This window comes from Heptranchias perlo, chromosome 3, assembly GCF_035084215.1.
Source record: "Heptranchias perlo isolate sHepPer1 chromosome 3, sHepPer1.hap1, whole genome shotgun sequence".
NCBI classification, from domain to species: domain Eukaryota; kingdom Metazoa; phylum Chordata; class Chondrichthyes; order Hexanchiformes; family Hexanchidae; genus Heptranchias; species Heptranchias perlo.
This window is the reverse complement of record NC_090327.1, coordinates 99,926,027-99,944,752: the sequence shown is the minus strand read 5'-3', so window position 1 is coordinate 99,944,752 and position 18,726 is coordinate 99,926,027. Positions and strand designations below refer to the sequence as shown.

General features: G+C 45.7%; 1 protein-coding gene across 4 annotated transcripts in view; it reads right to left on the bottom strand.

Annotated features, from left to right (window-relative positions):
• pdcd6ip (programmed cell death 6 interacting protein) overlaps nucleotides 1-18,726 on the bottom strand; it is a 106,964-nt gene that overhangs the window by 58,316 nt on the left and 29,922 nt on the right. The gene's annotated exons all lie outside the window — the stretch shown is intronic.

Below are 18,726 nucleotides of genomic sequence, written 5' to 3'. Positions count from 1 at the left end.
GGCGGTACAGTGATATACAGTCAGGAGGAATGGCCCTGAGAGTCCTCAACATTGACTCCGGGCCCCATGAAATCTCATGGCATCAGGTCAAACATGGGGAAGGAAACCTCCTGCTGATTACCACCTACCACCCTCCCTCAGCTAATGAACCAGTCCTCCTCCATGTTGAACATCACTTGGAGGAAGCACTGAGGGTAGCAAGGGCACAGAATGTACTCTGGGTGGGGGACTTCAATGTCCATCACCAAGGGTGGCTCGGTAGTAACCACTACTGACCGAGCTGGCCAAGTCCTGAAGGACATAGCTGCCAGACCGGGCCTGCGGCAGGTGGTGAGCGAACCAACACGAGGGAAAAACTTACTTGACCTCGTCCTCACCAATCTACCTGTCACAAATGCATCTGTCCGTGACAGTATTGGGAGGAGTGACCACCGCACAGTCCTCGTGGAGATGAAGTCCCGCCTTCGCACTGAGGACACCATCCAACATGTTGTGTGGCACTACCACCGTGCTAAATGGGATAGATTCAGAACAGATCTAGCAGCTCAAAACTGGGCATCCATGAGGTGCTGTGGGCTATCAGCAGCAGAACTGTATTCCAGCACACTCTGTAACCTCATAGCCCGGCATATTCCTCACTCTACCATGACCAACAAGCCAGGGGATCAACCCTGCTTCAATGAGGAGTGCAGAAGAGCATGCCAGGAGCAGCACCAGGCGTACCTAAAAATTAGGTGCCAACCTGGTGAAGCGACAACTCAGGACTACATGCATGCTAAACAGCGGAAGCAACGTGCTATAGACAGAGCTACGCGATTCCACAACCAACGGATCACATCAAAGTTCTGTAGTCCTGCCACATCCAGTCGTGAATAGTGGTGGACAGTTAAACAACTAACGGGAGGAGGAGGCTCTGTAAACATCCCCATTCTCAATAATGGTGGAGTCCAGTACGTGAGTGCAAAAGACAAGGCTGAAGCGTTTTCAACCATCTTCAGCCAGAAGTGCCAAGTGGACGATCCATCTTGGCCTCCTCCCGCTATCCCCACCATCACAGAAGCCAGTCTTCAGCCAATTCGATTCACTCCACGTGATATCAGGAAACAGCTAAGTGCACTGGATACAGCAACAGCTATGGGCCCCGACAACATCCCGGCTGTAGTGCTGAAGACTTGTGCTCCAGAACTAGATGCGCCTCTAGCCAAACTGTTCCAGTACAGCTACAACACTGACATCTACCCGACAATGTGGAAAATTGCCAAGGTATGCCCTGTTCACAAAAAGCAGGACAAATCCAATCTGGCCAATTACCGCCCCATCAGTCTAATCTCAATCATCAGCAAAGTGATGGAAGGTGTCGTCGACAGTGCTATCTAGCGGCACTCAGTCACCAATGCTCAGTTTGGGTTCCGCCAGGACCACTCAGCTCCAGTCCTCATTACAGCCTTGGTCCAAATATGGACAAAAGAGCTGAATTCCAGAGGTGAGGCGAGAGTGACTGCCCTTGACATCAAGGCAGCATTTGACCGAGTGTGGCACCAAGGAGCCCTAGTAAAATTGAAGTCAATGGGAATCAGGGGGAAAACTCTACAGTGGCTGGAGTCATACCTAGCACAAAGGTAGATGGAAGTGGTTGTTGGAGGCCAATCATCTCAGCCCCAGGACATTGCTGCAGGAGTTCCTCAGGGCAGTGTCCAAGGCCCAACCATCTTCAGTTGCTTCATCAATGACCTTCCCTCCATCATAAGGTCAGAAATGGGGATGTTCGCTGATGATTTCACAATGTTCAGTTCTATTCGTAACCCCTCAAATTAATGAAGCAGTCCGAGCCCGCATGCAGCAAGACCTGGACAACATCCAGGCTTGGGCTGATAAGTGGCAAGTAACATTCGTGCCAGACAAGTGCCAGGCAATGACAATCTCCAACAAGAAAGTGTCTAACCACCTCCCCTTGACATTCAACGGCATTACCATCACCGAATCCCCCACCATCAACATCCTGGGGGTCAGCATTGACCAGAAACTTAACTGGACCAGCCATATAAATACTGTGGCTACAAGAGCAGGTCAGAGGCTGGGTATTCTGCAGTGAGTGACTCACCTCCTGACTCCCCAAAGCCTTTCCACCATCTACAAGGCACAAGTCAGGAGTGTGATGGAATACTCTCCATTTGCCTGGATGAGTGCAGCTCCAACAACACTCAAGGAGCTCAACACCATCCAGGACAAAGCAGCCCGCTTGATTGGCACCCCATCCACCACCCTAAACATTCATTCCCTTCACCACCGGCGCACTTTGGCTGCAGTGTGTACCATCCACAGGATGCACTGCAGCAACTCGCCAAGGCTTCTTCGACAGCACCTCCCAAACCCGCGACCTCTACCACCCAGAAGGACAAGAGCAGCAGGCACATGGGAACACCACCACCTGCACATTCCCCTCCAAGTCACACACCATCCCGACTTGGAAATGTATCGCCGTTTCTTAGTCGTCGCTGGGTCAAAATCCTGGAACTCCCTTCCGAACAGCACTGTGGGAGAACCTTCACCACATGGACTACAGCGGTTCAAGGCGGCGGCTCACCACCACCTTCTCAAGGGCAATTAGGGATGGGCAATAAATGCTGGCCTTGCCAGCGACACCCACATCCCATGAACGAAAAAAAAAGAAATAAAGATTCATTATCTTTCTAACCACATAAATGTGGTTGGTAGAATTGGCACTTTGCAAACAGTAAGAGGCAATGTTCCTTTGAGACGTTTGTTACAATGCCGTGACATTGCCCATGTAAAGGCCATTCCTGCACAAAGAACACTAGAATGTTCTGACTGGATCTATAAAAAGGAAATGAGGACGCCAATATCAAATCCAATGGGCTTTCCAGCAAGGGCGTGCGACAAGGCAGTATCCTATTTTGATTTGAAGAAAGATGATGATCAGGGTGACTGAATGTTTATAATCATGGATTCCATGATTTTAAAATCGCATTTTGATGATAAAATTCCACGATTCTGGCTATTTGGAGGCCTGCTGTTCTTCACAGAGGTCAACGGGCTATGTATTTGCAGCATTTTCTGTTTTTATTAATGCTTTTATAAAGATGTTCAGGTTCCCTTCAAGGCAGTTTTGCAATTCATAATGAGAGAAAATCAAAAATTCTGGGGAAAAAATAGAAACCTTGTCTAGTGATTGCTACTGTCATTGTAAGGGATTTTCTCAATGTTGCAGTCAAGATAAAGAAATTTGCTCTGTGTAAAGTTGTAACTTAATGCACCAGAGCTTGCCATTTTCTGTGCCCAAAAATAGATTTGGCTTTTGTATTACCTAAATGAGCCCACAGCTGAGGCCATTTAACATCTAATGTTATGCTTGCAGCCAAGTCTTCAGGAATGGTACAAATTTAATGCCTTGAACAAAAGCTTTTCATACGTTTTATTATTTAAACGGGAGAAGTGATTTTTTTTTTGAATGACAATTTCTCTTACAAAGGCATAAGTCAACATTTATAAGACATAAGCACGTGCAGGAAAATTTCCAGCTTTCCCAGCATCAAAAGAAAACAAATTGATTTGGAAGATACAGAATTTGATGTTTAACTTGCTGCAGAAGTAATGAAGTATTCAACCACAAAAGGTTTATACAGGCATCTGATATAGCAAACCAGTATGCCTAACTCAATTAAAGAAAACCAGGTGGTGAGAGGCAACTTGCCAAGCTTATTAAAACTTCATTTGCTTTTCAAGCCAGACATCACATCACATCAGATGCTGACTGACATAAGAACATAAGAAATAGGAGGAGTAGGCCAATCGGCCCCTCGAGCCTGCTCCGCCATTCAATAAGATCATGGCTGATCTGATCCTAACCTCAAATCTAAATTCATGTCCAATTTCCTGCCCGCTCCCCGTAACCCCAAATTCCCTTTACTTCTAGGAAACTGTCCATTTCTGTTTTAAATTTATTTAATGATGTAGCTTCCACAGCTTCCTGGGGCAGCAAATTCCACAGACCTACTACCCTCTGAGTGAAGTAGTTTCTCCTCATCTCAGTTTTGAAAGAGCAGCCCCTTATTCTAAGATTATGTCCCCAAGTTGTAGTTTCACCCATCCTTGGGAACATCCTTACCGCATCCACCCGATCAAGCCCCTTCACAGTCTTATATGTTTCAATAAGATCGCCTCTCATTCTTCTGAACTCCAATGAGTAGAGTCCCAATCTACTCAACCTCTCCTCATACGTCCGCCCCCACATCCCCGGGATTAACCGAGTGAACCTTCTTTGTACTGCCTCGAGAGCAAGTATGTCTTTTCTTAAGTATGGACACCAAAACTGTATACAGTATTCCAGGTGCGGTCTCACCAATACCTGATATAACTGCAGCAATACCTCCCTGTTTTTATATTCTATCCCCCTAGCAATAAAAGCCAACATTGCGTTGGCCTTCTTGATCACCTGCTGCACCTGCATACTAACTTTTTGATTTTCTTGCACTCGGACCCCCAGATCCCTTTGTACTGCAGTACTTTCCAGTTTCTTGCCATTAAGATCATAACTTGTTCTCTGATTTTTCCTGCCAAAGTGCATAACCTCACATTTTCCAATATTGTATTGCATCTGCCAAATCTCCGCCCACTCACCCAGCCTGTCTATATCCCCTTGTAGGTTTTTTATGTCCTCCGCACTCTCTACTTTCCCTCCCATCTTTGTATCATCTGCAAACTTTGATATGTTACACTCAGTCCCCTCCTCCAAATCGTTAATATAGATTGTAAAGAGTTGGGGACCCAGCACCGACCCCTGCGGAACACCACTGGCTACTGGTTGCCACTCCGAGAATGAACCATTTATCCCAACTCTCTGCTTCCTGTTAGATAACCAATCCTCCACCCATGCCAGAATATTACCCCCAATCCAGTGATTCTTTATCTTGAGCAATAATCTTTTATGTGGCACCTTGTCGAATGCCTTCTGGAAGTCTAAATACACTACGTCCACTGGTTCCCCTTTATCCACCCTGTATGTTATGTCCTCAAAGAACTCAAGAAAATTTGTCAGACATGACTTCCCCTTCGTAAAGCCATGCTGACTTTGTCCTATTAAATTGTGTTTATCCAAATGTTCCGCTACTGTCTCCTTAATAATAGACTCCAAAATTTTACCCACCACAGATGTTAGGCTAACTGGTCCATAACTTCCAGCCTTCTGCCTACTGCCCTTTTTAAATAAGGGTGTTACATTAGCAGTTTTCCAATCTGCCGGGACCTTTGCCGAGTCCAGAGAATTTTGGAAAATTATTACCAAAGCATCCACAATCCCTATTGCCACTTCCCTCAAGACCCTCGGATGTAAGCCATCAGGTCCAGGGGATTTATCCGCCTTGAGTCCCATTAATTTACCGAGTACCAATTCCTTAGCGATTTTAATCGTATTTAGCTCCTCTCCCCCCCCCCCCCCTCCGCAAGCCCCGTTTGTCCGGTGTTGGGATATTCTTAGTGTCCTCTACCGTAAAGACTGAAACAAAATATTTGTTCAGCATTTTTGCCATCTCCGTGTTTCCCACCATTAATTTCCCGGTCTCATGCTCTAAGGGACCTACGTTTGCCTTAGCCACCATTTTTCTTTTTATATAACTATAGAAACTCTTGCTATCTGTTTTTATATTTTTTGCTAATTTATTTTCATAATCTATCTTCCCTTTCTTAATCAATCCTTTAGTTACTTTTTGCTGTCTTTTGAAGACTTCCCAATCTTCTATCCTCCCACTAAGTTTGGCTACCTTATATGTCCTTGTTTTTAGTCGGATACTATCCTTAATTTCTTTACTTAGCCACGGATGGCTGTCATTTCTTTTACACCCTTTTTTCCTACTGTACATTTCCAGCATTTTGCTTCTCTATTTCAGATTTCCAGAATTTGCAGTTTTTCTTTTTATTACTGCACTATGCTCACTATTACCATCTGGCATTTGGTGAAAAAGTACAAGTCAGCTACCATTTGTTGTTGTGTCACAGACCTAGTCTTGGACATCTTTATGAAACTGTTGGTCAGTTTTTACACATTTATGTTGGCACATATGTTTGAAGAGGACTTCATAATCATAAATCAGTGTCTTCAAAAAAGTGGAACAGAAAACCCAAGACAAAGCATCAATATATTGGAACTGCAATACATGCAAGATCAGTAAGTGGAATGCTCACACAAAAATGGATCATTTGCATGGATTAAAATGTAGGAGGTGGTTGAATAAGCTTAATGTTGAATTAACAGTGCCTCCTTTGTAGTGATGTACAGGAAGTTATTGCTAAACTATCAAAAAGAAATGTACAGCAAGACACTCCAAAAATGGAAAGCTAGTAAAATTAAACTCACTCATACTGTAAATCAAACATAATGCTCCCTTTAGAAGGCAGTACTTCAGAATATTTTACACAAAACGCATCATCTGTCTTCATGGGGGTAACAAGAAATAACATTTCCTCTTCCTTTAATCAATGACGGGTTCAGGCTACGAAGAAAAATAAGGGACAAGAAGAAAATTCTTTCCCAAGTAATTGCTTAATTTGATCTGTTGCCATGAAGTCAATCTCTGAGTGCCATTTTTGGAAGGGGCAGCGAACCAATCATACGCAGAGTCCATTCATAAGGCAGGATTTTGACCCAGCTACCATCCAATGTGTCTTTGAGGTGCTAAGCAGAAAAGTCAGAACTTGTTACCAAAGCCAAATTTGCACAGCACCAAGGCATAAGAATGACCAAGACCCTCCATACGTACTTACCTGATCATCACCATGTGGTCAATCCACATCACCACCTTTAGGACTTTCTCCTTGGTGGTCAAAACTAGAGCCGACATGTCAAAAGCTATATCTTCTCAAGATTGCAACACCACCCCCCCCCCCCCCCTCCCCTCCCTCCAAAACCAGGACAGCTCACCATCCTTCGGAGTAGGATGTTGGTTATGAGTACAAGATGTGAGGCAGACACTGCTGCCTCTGTCCATCAAGCACCTTTGAAAGTTTAATCATTATTTTTGGCATCAAAAGTTCCCTTATCAGTTGAGAATTAAATCAGTCAATATTCACTGCCGGAAATGATTCAGCTCCACATTTTTTGTATGTGGCCACTGACAGCCCAGGAACTTGGCACCTGAATTTCAGGTGGATAGCATTAGAACTGGATGAATGCAAATCTTAGCAGCAGCGTGACCACCCCCTTTCAGGTCTAAAACAAGCCCTCTATCAAAGATGTGTCTTGTACTGGTTGTTGGTGGAAATTCTCAAAATTCACCATCTTGGAGCACAGGAATATACCACACTACCACTTTGGCAGAGACGTGGAAGGAAGCTCAATCCGGTGGAGGATAAATGTGAAACTGAAATTAACTACCCTGGATGCCAACGTGAAAAGAAATCATACCAGCAGTGGAGTCCTTCCACATTCATCCTTTGTACAGAATTCTCTAACAATCCAGGTCTTTGAAGTCAACTGCTGTGAGCAAATTTGTTAGTCAAATCACCCATTTAAAATCTTGAACTTCTCTGATCAAGTCAAGACCCCAAAATTTGGACAGGCAAATTTTCCAGTCTTTTTTGGAACTGTGAAGTAACAGAAACAAAATCCTGAGTTTTCCTTGTCCAATTCTTTTCCTGCTGCAATAACTAGTACATTCACAAGCAAGAAGCACTCTATTCTCCGCATAATCCTGAGAGGAACGCTCATCATTAGAAGAAATCCAATAAATTCATGGCCATAGCCATCCCCATTTCCACTGCCCTTAACCATGGATGCCCTTTTGAGATGCAATCCTCCACTGGAGTTTCCACCAGTTTTAAGATGATTATGAGCATGTCGCTGTTTGGTGACAATAGATGAGCTTGGGGCTTGAATCTCGGTTGGACCCAGGGGTCATTTGAGATGACAACCGAGGAAAGCTTTCCTTGTGCCAAGCACCTGCTCACTAAACATATATCTCCCAAGAACCCAATCAGCACTTGGCACAGAAAAAAACAAACACCCATCACAAGCATATTTATAGAAAATACTGGCCTGAGCCACGATCATTGCTCTGTTACCCAGGTTATCATTGCCAACTGCTACAGCAGCTTGGCTGTCCACCAACAACTTTTATTTAGATAGCACCTCTAATGTAGTAAAACATTCCAAGGCACTTCACAGGAGCGTTATCAATTTGACACCGAGCCACATAAGGAGCTATTAGGACAGGTGACCAAAAGCTTGGTCAAAGAGATAGGTTTTAAGGAGCATCTTAAAGGAGGAGAGAGGGGTAGAGAGGCAGAGAGGTTTTGGGAGGGCATTCCAGAGCTTCGGGCCTGGGCAGCCGAAAGCACGGCCACCAATGGTGGAGCGATTAAAATCGGGAATGCACAAGAGACCAGAATTGGAGGAGCACAGACATCTCCAAGGTTGTAGGGCTGCAGGAGGTTATAGAGAGAGGGAGAAACAATACACATTAACCTGTACTTTGCTTCTATCAAAATTAACAAGAGCCCATTTATCATCAGTGCACAAATTTCACCTGACAGGTAGCCATTCACATCTGCAGAATGTCCATGTGGAATCTTCCACTATTTGATCCAGCTGTTCAGATTACTCCTCAGAGGAGAAAGGGCTCGAAGTCTTGCCCTATATAAGCGAGTTCTCCTACTTTGCTTGGAAATGATACAAGGGGGGAATCCAACTTCAAGACTGTTATCTCAACTGCATGACAGTATTGTAACGCTCATCAGACCTCAGAACTATAGCATTTAGCTACAGATTATCCTAAATAATCTTTGTGGCTGTTTACACTGAAAAGGTCTGGCATGCTGAAACATCTGCCAGCTTTAAGACAGAATTCTTGATAGCACCAGAGTGCTCAAGAATTTGAATTATTAACAAGGTGAGCATTGAATTCATCATCGATGATGTGGGCACGTTCCATAGCAAGGGAGTGATGGACTCCAGTACGCTGTACCTGAACACAGGGATGGATTGGCTACATCGGAAATCCGGAGATTCTCTGAGTACGCCAGTCAATAGTTCCATCGTGCCATATTGTCGGCACCCTTCTTTTCCCATGAGAATTGCAAAGAATCCTGTGCCTTTTGGATGAGCCAGTACTCCCTGCCCGGATAGCATAATCTTTCTCTTCATCAGAAAAGGTGGTGTATCCTGATTATTGGCATCAGATTAAGTTAAGCATATGGAAATGCAACAACTGATGCTGAAAACCCTAAAGCCCAGTGTCTGATGGTGGCTTGATGCTGTGGAGCAAAATGTTTTAAAACAAATTCAGCAATAAATTTGTTAGTTGCTATTCCCAACGACCAAGGATTTGGCAGCCAGTGTTGCTTCCTCTGAGTCTCAGTTTGTATGTAATTCAAAACAACTACTTGCATTTATATAGCACCTTTAACGAAGAAAAACATCCCAAGGTGTTTCACAGGAGCATAAAGAGGCAAAAAATTGACACTAAGCCAAAGGAGGAGGCATCAGGGCAGCTGACCAAAATCTTGGACAAAGAGGTAGGAGTGTCAAGGAAGAGAGAGGTGGAGAGGCAGAGAGGCAGACAAGTTTAGGGAGGGAATTCCAGCGCTTCGGGTCTCGATAGGCATAACCGCCAATGGTGGAACATGTACAAGAGGTCAGAGTTGGAGGAACGCAGATTTCTCGGAGGAGGTTACAGAAATAGGGAGGGGGCGAAGTCATGGAGGGATATTGAACACGAGGATGAGAATTTTAAAATCGAGGCGTTGGTGGTCCAGGTCAGCAAGCACAAGGGTGATGGGTGAATTAGGATACAGGCAGCAGAGATTTGGATGAGCTTAAGTTTATGGAGGGTGGAAGATGGGAGATAGACTGCAAAAGCATTGGGATAATCAAGTCTGGAGCTAACAAAAGCATGGATGAGGGTTTTAGCAGCAGATGGGCTGAGTCATACGCAGAGACAAGCAATATTACAGAGGTGGAAGTAGTTGGTCTTTGTGATGGAAGGATATGGGTTCAGAAGCTAAGATCAGGGTCAAATGGGACTCAGATTGTGAGCAGTTCGGTTCAGCCCAAGACAATGGTAAGGGAGGGGGATGGAATCAGTGACTGGGGAACGGAGTTTATGCTGGGGACCAAAGACAATTAGAGGAAATTTCATCTCATCCAGGACTGGATGTTGGACAAGCGGGCTGACATCAGAGGCAGTGGAGGAGTTAAGCTAGGTGGTGAGGTGGAGCTGTCATCAGCATACTTATGGAACCTGACACTGTGTTTTCAGATGATATCACGTGTAGATGAGAAATAGGGATCTTTGGGACTCCAGAGATAACAGTACGGGGTAGGAACAAAGCCGTTGTAGGAGATTCTCTGGCTACAACTGGATAATTGTAAACAATTTTTCAACACCAAGTTATAGTCCAACGATTTTATTTTTAATCCCACAAGCTTTCAGGGGCTTTCCCCTTCCTCAGGCGGTGTGGAAATGACAATTTCGAATCCTTCGCATTTTAAGATCACATAACAATGCCTGGTGATTACTGCCCGTTGCCAAGGCAATCACAGTGAGCAGACAGAAAGGTGTCATCGAAAAGGCCACTGAATATACAACCCCCCAAAAAAAGAGAGAGAGAGAGAGAGAGAGAGAGAAGGAAGACAGTCAATGACCCGTTATATTAAAAACAGATAACATTTGTTCGCTGGTGGGGTTACGTGTAGTGTGACATGAACCCAAGATCCCGGTTGAGGCCGTCCTCATGGGTGCGGAACTTGGCTATCAATTTCTGCTCGACGATTTTGCGTTGTCGTGTGTCTCGAAGGCCGCCTTGGAGTATGCTTACCCGAAGGTCGGTGGCTGAATGTCGGTGGTTGAGAGTACTCTCAACCTGTACTCAGGACACAGCAGACCAGCTACGAGATACCGCCAGACAGACGAGGCAACGGAACTACGCTGCCTCCATGAAAACCAAGAGCAGGAAGCTTGAGAAACTCGGCATCACCACCAGCATCGACCAAGCTTCCCCTGGTACCACGGTTGCAACCACAGGGAAGTCTATCGTCAATTTGTCCGACCACACCCTTCAACCAGACGAAATCGAAGTTCTCAGCCGAGGGCTCAATTTCTGCCCCACTACCAAAATGGACCCCACTAGTCTCGCGGCAGACACAGAGGAATTCATCAGGAGAATGAGGCTCCGGGAATTCTACCACAAACCACAAAATTTCAGCAGCGAACCCAATGAGACAATCAACGATCCGGAACAGCAGACAGAGGGATCCGCGATACAGCAACCGAAGAGGAAAGAGTCTCACTGGACTCCTCCAGAGGGTCGCTGCCCTCAGCTTGACATGTATGCTCAAGCTGTCAGGAAATGCGTCTATGCCAGATTCATCAGCCGCACTCGGAAGACAGTCCAGAATGTCACCCGAGCACAACGCAACGCCATCAAAGCTCTCAAGACCAACCGCAACATTGTCATCAAACCAGCAGACAAAGGAGGAGCCATCGTCATACAGAACAGAATGGACTACTGCAAAGAAGCATACCGACAACTGGACAACCAGGAACACTACAGACGGTTACCCGCAGACCCGACAAAAGAACACACCCATCAGCTCAACAAACTGATCAAGACCTTCGATCCAGACCTTCAAAACATCCTACGCACTCTCCGCGTGGGAGACTTCTACTGCCTCCCAAAGATACACAAAGCCAACACACCCGGACGTCCTATCGTATCAGGCAATGGAACCCTGTGAGAACACCTCTCTGGATACATCGAGGGCATCCTGAAACCCATCGTGCAGGGAACCCCCAGCTTCTGTCGCGACACTACAGACTTCCGACAAAAACTCAGTACTCACGGACCTGTTGAACCAGGAACACTTCTCACCACGATGGACGTCTCGGCACTCGACACCAGTATCCCCCACGATGACGGCATCGCTGCGACAGCATCAATACTCAACACCAACAGCCAATCTCCAGACGCCATCCTACAACTCATCCGCTTCATCCTGGATCACAATGTCTTCACCTTCGATAACCAGTTCTTTACCCAAACACACGGAACAGCCATGGGGACCAAATTCGCACCCCAATACGCCAACATTTTCATGCACAAGTTCGAGCACGACTTCTTCACTGCACAGGACCTCCAACCAACACTATACACCAGATACATCGACGACATTTTCTTTCTATGGACCCACGGTGAGGAATCACTAAAGAGACTACACGATAACATCAACAAGTTCCATCCCACCATCAAGCTCACCATGGACTACTCCTCAGAATCGGTTTCTTTCTTGGACACACGAATCTCCATCAAAGACGGGCACCTCAGCACCTCACTCTACCGCAAGCCCACGGACAACCTCACGATGCTCCACTTTTCCAGCTTCCACCCTAACCACGTCAAAGAGGCCATCCCCTATGGACAGGCCCTGCGAATACACAGGGTCTGCTCAGACGAGGAGGAACGCGATGGACACCTACAGACGCTGAAAGACGCCCTAGTAAGAACGGGATATGACGCTCGACTCATCGATCGACAGTTCCGACGGGCCACAGCGAAAAATCGCGTAGACCTCCTCAGAAGACTAACACAGGATGCAACCAACAGAGTACCCTTCGTCGTCCAGTACTTCCCCGGAGCGGAGAAACTACGCCATGTTCTCCGCAGCCTTCAACATGTCATCAATGATGACGAACACCTCGCTATGGCCATCCCCACACCTCCACTACTCGCCTTTAAACAGCCACCCAACCTCAAACAAACCATCGTTCGCAGCAAATTACCCAGCCTTCAGGAGAACAGCGTCCACCACACCACACAACCCTGCCACGGTAACCTCTGCAAGACATGCCAGATCATCGACACAGATACCACCATCACACGAGAGGACACCACCCACCAGGTGCACGGTTCATACTCCTGTGACTCGGCCAACGTTGTCTACCTCATACGTTGCAGGAAAGGATGCCCCAGAGCATGGTACATTGGCGAGACCATGCAGACGCTGCGACAACGGATGAACGGACACCGCGCAACAATCGCCAAACGGGAGGGTTCTCTCCCTGTCGGGGAACACTTCAGCAGTCATGGACATTCAGCCACCGACCTTCGGGTAAACATACTCCAAGGCGGCCTTCGAGACACACGACAACGCAAAATCGTCGAGCAGAAATTGATAGCCAAGTTCCGCACCCATGAGGACGGCCTCAACCGGGATCTTGGGTTCATGTCATGCTACACGTAACCCCACCAGCGAACAAATGTTATCTGTTTTTAATATAACGGGTCATTGACTGTCTTCCTTCTCTCTCTCTCTCTCTCTCTCTCTTTTTTTGGGGGGTTGTATATTCAGTGGCCTTTTCGATGACACCTTTCTGTCTGCTCACTGTGATTGCCTTGGCAACGGGCAGTAATCACCAGGCATTGTTATGTGATCTTAAAATGCGAAGGATTCGAAATTGTCATTTCCACACCGCCTGAGGAAGGGGAAAGCCCCCGAAAGCTTGTGGGATTAAAAATAAAATCGTTGGACTATAACTTGGTGTTGTAAAATTGTTTACAATTGTTAACCCCAGTCCATCACCGGCATCTCCACATCATTACAACTGGATAGGCAAGAGTGGAACAAAACGAGGGGAGTCCAACTCAGCTGCACAATGATGAAGAGGCATAGGGAATGGTGTGGTGAACATGTCAAAGGTGAGGGTGGAAGGGTCAGGGGAGTTGGATTTAAGAGATGATTGGTAGTAGAGAAAAGAAGCCGAGCGTTATCTTTGCATTCCAGGATGATCCTGGAATAGTGAAATAATAAAACATTTAGTAACTGTAGATAACTGCTTCAGACAATGTGAATAGCTGAGCCAAAGGTGGCAATAAAAGTCATTTCAATGGTCATGCAAAACAACTTGATTACTTTCCTCTACAATCAACTTAATGCCCCTTCCTGTTGCAACTTGGACATTACATGTCCTCCAATGGCTTCTCTTTCACTGCCTGCAGAGTCACTTCTAATGCACTCAGTCCTCTGTTCCCTCCCCTTCATTATTTACATGCTACTTCTTTGTGATATCGTGTAAAGTACTCACTGCTTTCAAACATGTAGAGTAATGCCACCTAGCTCTCGCCCTCTGCCTTCTTCGCCATCCAAAGGCTGTTCCTATATATGGACAATGGTGAAGAACTGCTACAACCGTGGTGGGGAATAAAAATGGCTTGGTTCAGAGGAGGTCCAATCGGACAAACTAAGGGAAGATCGGAAATCAAAAGAGCTGCACATGGTGCAAAATTTAAAAGGGACACTATCCTAAGACAATACTTTCACCTCCCTGTGAGACGACACTATATTATTTGTAGACAAACTGAATGAAGTGCTCAAAGAGATGTTAAAAATCCCAGCAAAAACATATGGAAAGGAGGTTAAAAAGGATTTTTTTTGTAATAAAAATTATGAATTAGAGAGTGATATAGTCCAATAATTACTGCCATGAATACAAACTCCAGTTGAGGACAAACTTTTGAGATGTCCTGGTCATTGTGAGTATCCATGTGTGGAAAATAGGACTCCCCATCTTTGAAGGTGATTTCTGCTTAGAGTACTTCAGATCCAAGCAGCTACTGGCTGCAAATATTTCTGCTATAACTGTCATCTTGAATTTGTGCAGGAAAGTAATACTACAGTTCTGTTCTGAAAGATTTAAGATTTAATTTTTCTTGATATGCAAGTAAAATCGACATCAACACTTTGGTTTCAGATTTTTTTTTAAAAAAGAGTCTTACAGACATCTTGCCAATCTAAACCCCCAACAGAGGGATACAAACTTCAGCACAATTACTGAGAGGACATTTTTTCATTGCTAAACCAGAGTAGGCAGAACGCAAGACAGACGCAGACAGGCAGAACGCAAGACAGACAATTTCTATAGCACCTTTCACAACCTCAATGTCCCAAAGCGCTTTGAATGAAGTACTTTTGAAGTATAATCACTGTTGTAATGTAAGGAAACATGACAGCCAAATTGCATACAGCAAGGTTCCACAAACAGCAATGAGATAATGACCAGATAATCTGTTTTAGTGATGACGGTTGAGGGATAAATATTGGTCAGGACATAGCGGAGAACACCTCTGCTATTCTTCAAATAGTGCCACGGGGTCTTCTACATCCACCCGTGGGTAGATAGGGGCTTCCGTTTAACGTCTCATGCAAAAGACAGCACCTCCGACAGTACTAGGCTCGCTTAGTACTGCACTGAAGTGTCTGAGTCGGGGGTGAGAATGCTGCCACTGAGCCAAGGCTAACACCTCATGACTCCTCATGGTAGAATGCCTCATGTGAGCAAGCCTAAAAAATAATTTATCAGAAACCACAGGAGGAAGATCGAGCTACAACAACAAAAACTTGCATTTATATAGCACCTTTAACATCGAAAAATGTCTCAAGGCAATTCATAGAGGTGTAATCAGACAAAATTGGATGCTGAGCCAAGATGAAGACATTAGGTGGGATGACCTAAAGCTTGGTCAAGGGTTTTAAGGAGTGTAGAGGAGATGGAGCTTGGGGAAGGAAATGCAGAGCGTGGGTCCAAGCAGCTGAAAGCACGCCCGCCAATGGAGGGGCAAGAGAGAGAGAGATGCACAAAAAGGACAGAGCTGGGGGACCAGGAGCCAACATAGCTCAGCGAGGACAGAAATGATGGGTGTCCGGGACCTGCTACAAGATAGGATATGGGCAAAGTTCTGGATGATCTGAAGTTTACAGAGCCTCGAAGTCGGGAGGCTGGCCAAAGCACCATTGGAATAGTTGAGTCTGGAAGTGACAAATACATGGATGGGGGCTTCAGCAGCAGGTGGGCAGAGGCAGGCGATGTTAGAGGTGGAAGTAGGCAGTCTTTGTGATGGAGGGAATATGGAGTTGGAAGCTCATGGTCGAATAGGATACTGAAGTTGCATGCAGTCTGGTTCAACCCGAGATGGTAGCTGGGGGGAGAATGGAATCGATGGCATGGGTACTAGAATTTGTGGTGGGGACCGAAGCTAACTGTTCCAGTTTTTAAAATGTTTAAAATGCAGAAAATTGTAGCTCGTCCAAGACTGAATGCCACACAAGAAATCTAAGGAATCTTACAACACCAGGTTATAGTCCAACAATTTTATTTTAAAATCACAAGCTTTCAGAGATTATCCCCTTCGTCAGGTGAATCGTCAAGAAATCTGACAGCACAGAGGTAGTATAAGAGTTGAGAGAGGTGGTAGAGAAGATAGAGCTGGGTATTGTCTGCATATATGTGGAAGCTCACCCCACATCTTTGCATGATGTCACCAAGGGATAACATGTAGATGAGGAAGAGGAGAGGGCCAACAATAGATCCTTGGGAAACTCTAGAGGTAATGGTGCAGAAGGAGGAAGCAAAGCCATTGTTGGAGATGCTCCAGCTATGATTTGATACTCATGAGCAGAACCAAGCAAGGGCAGTCCCACTGAGCTGAACAACAGTTATGGTGCTGGAGGAAGATGGTGTGGTCAACCATGTCAATGGAGAGATCAAGGAGGGGAAATGAACCAGTCACAGAGGATGACATTTGGGAAAGATAGGTATGGATTGAGAGGAAACAATATGGTCAAGAACTCTGGCAAAGAAAGGGAGGGTGCGGACAGGGTGGTAGTATACAAGGACAGAGGAGTCATGGGTCGGTTTTTTGAGGAGGGGGTGATGATGGCAATTTTGAAAAGGAGGAGGGTAGTACCTGAGGAGGGGGAACCATTTACAATGTTTGTCATCATAAAGGCCAAGAAAGGAAGATGGGTTGTCAGCAATTTAGTGCCAATGGGGTTAAGGGAGCTGGAGGTGGGTTATAAGGACATGAGCTCAAAGGGGGCATGAGGAGCAATAGGAGAGAAATTAGAGAAAGACATGGGATCAGGACTAGGGCAGCAATGAGAAGGAGAAGCAGAAGAGGCAACTGAACAGATGGTCTCAATTGTAGAAGACAAAGAAGTCCATGAGCTCCTCGCACTTGTGGGAGGTGAGGGTGGAGTGGGCAGGGGCTTAAGGAGACATTTGGTACTGGAAAAAAGCAAAAGGGTTATCTTCGCTCTCCAAGATGATCTTGGAGTCATGGGCGGTTTTGGCAGAGGAGAACGCGGCTGATTGTGCTTGATGTGGTCCAGCCAGATCTGGTGACGGATGGATAAACCAACTGTGTGTCAGATATGCTCAAGTTTAAACTAATTTGGCAGGGGGAAGGGAACCAGGAAGAAGCATCAGAGAGGAGAAATAAGGTGCAGAGGTCTTAGAGACAAACAGCATTAGAATAAAGAGTTCAGAAATAGAAGGGAGCATACAGGGGGAGAAATACAAAGCAGACTAAGGTGGATTTGGAGTGCATGTGCGTAAATGCACGGAGCATGACAAATAAGGTTGGTGAGCTGCAGGTACATATTGCCACATGGGATTATGATATTGTGGCAATAACGGAGACCTGGCTCAAACAAGGGGAGGAATGGGAACTTAATGTTCCTGGCTACAATGCATTCAGGAAAAATAGAGAAGGGGGAGGGGATGGTAGCACTGATCAAAGATATTGTTACAGCTTGGAGGTTCAATGACAAAATCTAATTGGTTAGAATTAGAAACCCTATCAACATCCTGGGGGTCACCATTGACCAGAAACTTAACTGGACCAGCCATATAAATACTGTGGCTACAAGAGCAGGTCAGAGGCTGGGTATTCTGCGGCGAGTGACTCACCTCCTGACTCCCCAAAGCCTTTCCACCATCCACAAGGCACAAGTCAGGAGTGTGATGGAATACTCTCCACTTGCCTGGATGAGTGCAGCCCGAACAACACAAGAAGCTCGACACCATCCAGGACAAAGCAGCCCGCTTGATTGGCACCCCATCCAACACCCGAAACATTCACTCCCTTCACCATCTCTACCACCTAGAAGGACAACAGCAGCAGGCACATGGGAACACCACCTGCACGTTCCCCTCCAAGTCACACACCATCCCGACTTAGAAATATATCGCCGTTCCTTCATCGTCGCTGGGTCAAAATCCTGGAACTCCCTTCCTAACAGCACTGTGGGAGAACCTTCACCATACGGACTGCAGTGATTCAAGAAGGCGGCTCACCACCACCTTCTCAAGGGCAATTAGGGATAGGCAACAAATGCTGGCCCCGCCAGCGACGCCCACATCCCATGAACGAATAGTAAAAAAAGAATTAATAGAGAAGCCATTATGCTGCTAGGTGTATACTATAGGCCAACAAATAATGGGAAGGAGATAGAGGATCAAATTTCAGAAAGGTGCAAGAAAAGGATAGGGATAATAGGAGACTTAAATTATCCTAATATAGACTAGGAAAATAACAGCATAAAGGGCAAAGTGGGGGAGGAATTCCTGAAATGTGTACAAAAAGAACTTTCTTGATCAGTCTGTTTCCAGCCCCACGAGAAAGGAAGCAGTGTTGGATCTAGTTCTGGGTAAATGAAGAAGGGCAAGTGAAGCATGTTTCAGTGGGAGAGCATTTGGGAGACAGCGATCACAATATTAGGTTTAGAGGACAGATTTAACGTAATTGGCAAAAGAGCCAGGAGGTGAGATGAGGAGAACTTTTTTTTTTAATGCAGCAAGTTGTCATGCTCTGGAATGCTCTGCCTGAAAGGGTAGCAGAAGAACATTCAATAGTAACTTTTCAAAGGGAATTGGATAAATA